The sequence below is a fragment of the Octodon degus genome, unplaced genomic scaffold (assembly GCF_000260255.1).
Source record: "Octodon degus isolate 3935 unplaced genomic scaffold, OctDeg1.0 scaffold00169, whole genome shotgun sequence".
NCBI lineage: Eukaryota > Metazoa > Chordata > Mammalia > Rodentia > Octodontidae > Octodon > Octodon degus.
The window spans coordinates 4,295,361-4,302,984 of record NW_004524745.1 but is presented as its reverse complement, the minus strand read 5'-3'; the positions used below and the strand labels follow the sequence as shown (position 1 = coordinate 4,302,984).

Genomic DNA, 7,624 nt, shown 5'->3' with positions numbered 1-7,624 from the left:
AAACTCTCTGCACACTCACCGGACCTGGGCTAGGACTGGGTCTGGGGGCTCCCGGAACTCGGCAGAAAATCCTACTCGGCGGGCCGGGTGGGGGAGGCACAGGATTTCAAAAATTCTGACAATAGTTTTGAGGTTTATCCAAATTCCATGAGGGTTTAAATTTTTAATATTAATGATATTTGTGAGTCACTCTCTGGCAGAGTCTATAGCTATTGACATCTCTAGTGTTAGAAAAATGACCCATAACAAGACACAAAATTGAAAAGGAAAGCGTGATCAGTTTCAAAAGATGTTGCAAAGATAGAGAAAGCAGAGGAGAAAAGAATGTCAGGTTATGTAAGAGGAGATAGAGAAGACAGAGAAATAAGACATTGTGAGCTGCTTTTCTTATGACTAAGGAGAAATCGTTTCCAGTTTCTCTCCTGTGGTTCTCTCTGGCCTCTGTCCTTATGTTACTCCACCAGGTGGTCTTGGCTGGATAGAGGATATGATTTCCCCTACAACTTTCTATGTTCTCTTCTCTCTTGGGCAGTTCTACTACTTTACAGAATCTGAAAAGGCAGACTTGGAAATTGATCTCTGGACAGAAAAAAACAACGTGACCCTCCTCTTCCTTTCTTATTCTTGTGAAGTCAGTCATAAATATAAACATTTACCCATATTATTTGGAACTCAAAGACAAAGGGCCACGCTGGAGGAAAATGAGGTATTGGTCATTGGAAGATGTTTTTCTTGCATATTTTTTCAGGAAAGCTCCCCAATGGCTTATCCTCCCTTGCTGAAAAAAAGAGCAATTAAGTTTATCATCACTAGAAACTGTGAAATATATTGATTCTGAAAGAACATGGGCTTTCTTGTGTAGCATCCACTCTGGACAAGGAGTGACTAATTAAGATTAATTTCTAGCCACATAATGTCCCTTGCGCAACAGCATGTTTGCTCTCTAGAGTATTGACACTGGCAAATGGGGCCAGACTTTTGGCAGGTTTTTTGGATAAACAATGCCAAGCTGGCAAACTTCCTATATTACTGTAGTCTTTTTTGGAAAATACCTAGAACACTTTCCAAGAAATTAGTTTAGGTCAGTTAGAGTTTATTCTGGACGATATTGTGCTTATTGTTGCATAAGAATCTAAAAATCAATTTGCCTCAGAGACCCAAACCACATAATGCTGACCTAACACACGCGTCTTTTTGCTCTGAGAATGAAGGCAACCAGAAGGAGATCAGAGGATGCGTCATTCATGTTTCTGAGGGACTCAAATTCTCTGTGATCTCATTGCTGATTCTACAGCTTTGAGGTGGGCCAGGGTAACAAAAAGAGAAAGGTATTCAAATAATTTGAGAAGTAGAGCATTTCTCTGTGTCCATCATTTCCTTTGTTGGTGGAAATAAGGATGGAAACCAAGAGAAAAACAGCTTCAGAGCGAGGGCCTGGATTTGAACCTGGGCTTTCACACATGCTGGTTAGTGGTGTCAGTGTGCTGGGGCACAAAGTATTCAACCTCATGTTCAATATCCAATTTGGTTAGGCAAAGCCAAGAAATGTCAGCTCATCACAGAATTCAGTTCCAGTCCAAAAACAGTTTAATTATTATGACAATTTTGTTATTAGGTTTTTAGTTAACGAGTTTTAAATTTTCACCTTATGTTATGAGAACAATACTTCTGAGTGCTCTTAGCTACTGGATTGTCTCCTTGATAACTGCAGTATCAATCTGCAATACTAAACAGTCACTCATGGGCTGGCCAAATAACTCAGCAGATTAAAGCGCCTGCAAGCAGGGGCGGGGGCAGGGGTTCAATCCCTGGGCCTGCTGTGCCAGCCCTGCCCCCAGGGCACACTGAGACAGCAATTGAGACTGGGCATGGTGGTACACGTCTGTAATCCCAGCACTTGGGAGGCTGTAAACAGGAGAATCATTACAAGTCCGATCTAGTAGTGAGACCCTGAACACCCTGTAGACCCTTCCCTAAAATACTAAATAAATAAATAAATAAATAAACAAACAAACAAACAATCACCCACGTTCTACTTAGGTGAGCTGAGTAACCTTTTTGCTGGACAGTCCTGGACATCCAAATAGTGATGGATCCATCCACATATTAAATACTCCTTTCTCCAGTAATAGTTTACTAAAGTAAAGGTGTATTTTCTCATCTACCAGAAAACTTCATTATAGCAATGTTACAAACTAAAATTTTGTGCACTGCTTTAAGATGCTTTTCAAATAATTTTAGAAGCCAATTTCAAACTATTTTACCTTAAAACTAACAACTTTAATTCATTAGGAGTAACTAAAATTTTACTGTCTACTAGAATTTCAACATTAGTAGATTTTTGCTTCATGTCTAAAATGCATCCCTACATTGAAAAGTAAATACTCAATTATTAATAAGTGTGCCCTGTTTATTTTACTATTGGTGCTCTGGGTAGATTTGATTATGCCCTGTTGATTCATATTATCATTGATCATAAATTTATCCACCAAAGCTCAAAACATGAAAGTTAGACTCCTCAATGTTAAAGTTGAAGCCAAGCTCAAAGAGCAGATTTTGGTCAAATCTTTAGACTGACAGTAAACTATATAAGAGTGTACCTTGTTCAAATTTTTTCTGTTTTCTTTATTGTGAAAAAGAGTACCACTTCATCTTCCCACCTCTTAACAAATCGTTGTAAAGACATGATTTAGACAATAAATGGATTGTTATTATTATTATTGTTATTATTATTATATTATTATTTTCATTATTTCATTATGATCTTCATTATTTCTATCAGTCCATCTTCTATTACAAAAATTATAGGACATTGTGTGTCACTTGTGTTCAGAAATGCAATCTTTCTCAAAATTTTCAGGCTATCTTTATTTTTTTGTAATACTCAGTGTGTCTCAGGTACCCCCAACACAGTGCACCTCAGACCTTGTCTGTTTATGAATCAGTGTCCACTCCCCTTTCAGCCAGCACCAGCACCTTTCTACTGACTTTTATGTCATCTTACACTCAAATATTGCTCTTTAGTGCTTACTGAATGAAGTCTAAGCTGTCTCAGAAGTCCTTCACAGCCTAGTTCTAGTTATATTTAGAAGCTTGTATTTCTCACCCATTCCTTAGGGTCCAGCCAAATCAGACTTCTTGTATTATCTACATGTAGTCTTTTGTTTTTCTGTTGCAACATGTCTTTTTATACTGTATCTTTTGCATAGATTGTTTTCCCCTTCCTCTCTTGCTTATAGACATTTTGTCTATCATCCCACGCCGTAGTGTTTAAAAGGTCATTTATATGTGTATGCATACATGTAAATATATTTCATTTCATTCAAATTATGGAAGCAATGCATGCCTTTCTTAAAAAATCAAGTCAATCAATATAACCTCCATCAAAATATTAATGGCATTCTTCACAAAACCAGAAAGAACAAACCAAAGATTTACATGGAACTACAAATATCCCCAAGCCAAAGCAATTTTTAGCAAAGGAATAAAACTGATGTCATCATACTACTTGAATTCAAAATATACCACAAAATAGTAGAAATCAAAATGGCCTACTATTGTCATAAGCATAACCATATAGACCAGTGGAACAGAATCGTCAGGCCACAAGCTTACCTATGTGTCTGTTGTCAGCTAAGTTTTCTACAACGGTGCTAAGAACATGTACTCCAAAAAAGCAATATTTTTTTTTTATGTTCACCCATGTTTATTTTATTTTTAATTAATTTTATTGAGAAACAGATAGCAATGAGATAGTTCAAAAACCAATTAATAGGACAGTTTCAATAATTAATGCATTACATATTGTTATCTTCTTAGTGGTTATTGATAGTACAAGATGCAGACATGACATCCTGTCCAAATACTTTTAGTGCAACTCTTTCTTCTCGTTGAATTAAGAAAAAGTGGCTGTATATCTATCTTATTTTGTATATACAGATACAAAATGGTCCTTTCTTTGTATCCCCTTTTTCCACTTAGTTTTATTAGAGATGAGTGTTCTATTGCCATTTAAATATTGTAGGTGCAAGAATTCAGCAGAATGATCCAATATAGTCCAGTAGACCATAATAGTAGTGGGTTATCCATAGGACTGGCAATGTCAGAAGTTGTTCACTTGAGCCTTTCACAGCTCAGCATACTAATATGGCTTTAGTTTTTATACTTTATTTTCATACTTTCCTGCTGGATGGTTAAGACCAAGATAAAGCTAAAGCTATATAACAAGGAATGTATCTTTTGTATCTGATAAGGTCAGTCAAGTACCCTCAGGATTTATCCTGTAACCCTGTATCACAGTTTGTAGATCCTTTGTCAGTGTCAGCCATGTGGATGAGTCACAGCCATTGCTTGACCAATTTGAAAAAAAAAAAAAAACAATCTTTTAAATAAATGCTAAAATTATATATCTATCTACATGTGGAAGAACGATACTATATTCTTATAATCTCATGAGTTACAAAAATCAACTTAATGGATTAAAATCCATAAATGTAAGATTAAACTATAAAATTACTAGAAGAAATGCTTCAAGACAATAATCTGGGCAATAATTTTTTGGGTAAGCCTTTAACAGCATGGGCTGGGGAGACAGCTTGGTTGTATAACCACTTGCCTCGCAAGTGCAAGGTCCTGAGTTCGATCTCCAGTACCAATATTAATAATAATAGTAATAACAACAACATAGGAAACAAAAAGTATAGACAAATAAGATTTTTAAAATAGCTTCTGTACAGCAGAGTAAGCATTAAACAAAGTGAAGATACAACCAATAGAACGGGAAAGAATATCTACAAATAAAGCATCTAACAAGAGGCTGATATTCAGAATATGCAAGGAGCTCTCATAAACTTCATAGCAAAGAGAAAGAAAGAAAAAGGAAAGGAAAGGAAAGGAAAGGAGAGAGAGAGAGAGAGAGAGAGAGAGAGAGAGAGAGAGAGAGAGAGAGAGAGAAAGAAAGGCAGGCAAGGTAACTTGATTTGAAAATGGGCAACAGACCTTAATGACATTTCTCAAAAGACATATACATGTCCAGTAGGCACATGAGAAAGGCTCAGCATTGCTAATTATTATGAAATACAAATCAAAGCCACAATGTGAAATTACCAGAGCCAAGTAAGAATGATTCTTATCAAAAGCACTAAGGATGGCAAGTGCTTATAAGTACGTTTAGAGGCTCTCTGCTCCTGCACACCCACCGACAGCTGTTTTTCCTGTGCAGCCAGCAGTGATCCAGACAAGATGGTGAAGGCTGGAATGAACAGATTTGGCTGTATTGGACTCCTGGTCGCCAGGGCTGCTTTTAACTCTGGTACGGTGGATGTTGTGGCCATCAGTGGCCCCTTCATTGACGTCGACTACTTGGTCTACATGTTCCAGTATGAATCCACCCACTGCAGGTTCAATGGCACTGTCAAGGCTGAGAACAGGAAGCTTGTCATCAATGGAAAGGCCATCATGATCTTCCAAGAGCGAGATCCCGCCAACATCAAGTGGGGTGATGCTGGCGCTAAGTATGTAGTGGAGTCCACTTGTGTCTTCACCACCATGGAGGAGGCTGGGGCTCACCTGAAGGGTGGTGCCAAAAGGGTTGTCATCTCCACCCCTTCTGTCAATGCCCCCATGTTTGTGATGAGTGTGAATCATGAGAAATATGACAACTTGCTAAGACTGTCAGCAATGCTTCTTGTACCACTAACTGCTTAGCCCCACTGGCCAAGGTCATCCATGACAACTTCAGCATCATGGAGGGACTCATAGTGCATGCCATCACTGTCACCCAGAAGACTGTAGACGGCCCCTCTGGGAAGCTGTGGCATGATGGCCATGGAGCTGTCTAGAACATCATCCCTATATCCACTGGCATTGCCAAGGCCATGGGCAAGGTCATCCTAGAGCTGAACGGGAAGCTTACAGGCATGGCCTTTTGTGTGCCCACTCCCAAAGTGTCAGTGGTAGATTTGACCTGCCACATGGAGAAAGTGGCTAAACACAATGACATCAAGAAGGTGGTAAAGCAGGCATCAGATGGTCCCTTCAAAGGCATCCTGCACTACACTGAGGACCAGGTTGTGTCTTGTGACTTCAACAATGACACCTACTCTTCCACCTTTGATAACGGGGGCTGGCATTGCCCTGAGTGACCACTTTGTCAAGCTCATTTCCTGGTATGACAGTGAGTTTGGCTACAGCAACAGGGTGGTGGACCTCATGGTCCACATGGCCTCCAAGGTGTAAGTGCCCCCTCCACAGCCCAGCAAGACCAGAGGGATGGAGAGGCCACACTGTAGAAGTCACTGCCCTACTCAGCCCCAACACAGAATCTCTTGGACACAGCTTCTATACCAGGCCCCCTAAAAGAGGAGAGGCATTGGGAGTCCTGGCTTGCTGCCAAAAAAAAAAAATAATAATGTTTAGAAAAGAGAATATAGTTACACTTACACTTACACTGCTGAGGGAATGTAATTGTTACAGGATTATGCAAAACAATATAGAGGTCACTGAAAAAATTGAAAATAGAAGTACCATGTAATCCAGCAACCCCACCACTGTGTATATATACATATTCAAAGGTAATGAAATCAAATTGTCGCTGATATCCATAGATTCTCATGTCCACTACAGAAGACATGTATTATTATTATTATTCACAATAACCAAAAATGGAAATGCCCTGTGTTGTTAACCAAAGAATGGATGAAGAGAATGTGGTGTATGTACAATATAGAATACTATTTAGCAATAAAAAGGCTAATTCATTTGCAACAACACAGATGGAACTGAGGATCATTATGTTAAATGAAATAAGTTGAACAGAGAAAGCAGAGCATTGCATAATTTTGCTTATTATGTAGAATCTAAAATATTTTGATCTCACAGGTGTTGATAGAATGGTTGTTACCAGAGGCCAAGGAGAGTAGCAGGGAGAGAAAGACAAGAAAACAGTAAAATTGTAAATGAACAACAAATTCAGCTGTACTGTACAGCAGGGGAAGATAACAATAACATATTACATTCCTAACAGTTAAAGAATTTAAAAATTTTTTACTGAGAAAAACTGCTAAGTGTTTGAGAAAATAGTTTTACCCTAATTTGAACAATGCACAATGTATCCATGTTTCAGACCATTACATGGGGCCCCATTAATATGAGTGCTTTTTGTTTTTATGTGTCAGTTAAAAACAAATTTAAAGATTAAAAGTTAGATCAATACATACAACTGTAAGGAAAGAAATAAAAATTACTTGGATTCTCAGTCTTGAGCTAAGAACCATGTACATTTTGGTGACTTTTGCATTCCTGATGCATAAATATTTATCTCATACATAAGTGGGGTAAAATCTATCTGTTGTCAAAGTCAGTTTCCCATAGGAAAAATGTTTTTATTTATAGGGAAGCTTCCACTTCATATTATGCAAATATGCTAAGGAGTTCGCTACAAAACACCAAAGTTCAAAATATACTGTATGTTTCCACATAGATTTCTTTGGTCACATAGAATTATGTGTGTACTGTATGTCATTAATTTTCAAGTAGACTTACAGATATGATAGATATCAAAATTATATCAAAAATCATAAATATCCACAAATATCAAAACAATTCCTGTTTATTTAATACCATT

General features: G+C 37.9%; 1 pseudogene; it reads left to right on the top strand.

Moving 5' to 3' along the window:
- The first annotated feature begins 5,241 nt into the window (after positions 1-5,241).
- LOC101562152 lies at positions 5,242-6,237 on the top strand (annotated as a pseudogene).
- The last annotated feature ends 1,387 nt before the right edge of the window (positions 6,238-7,624 follow it).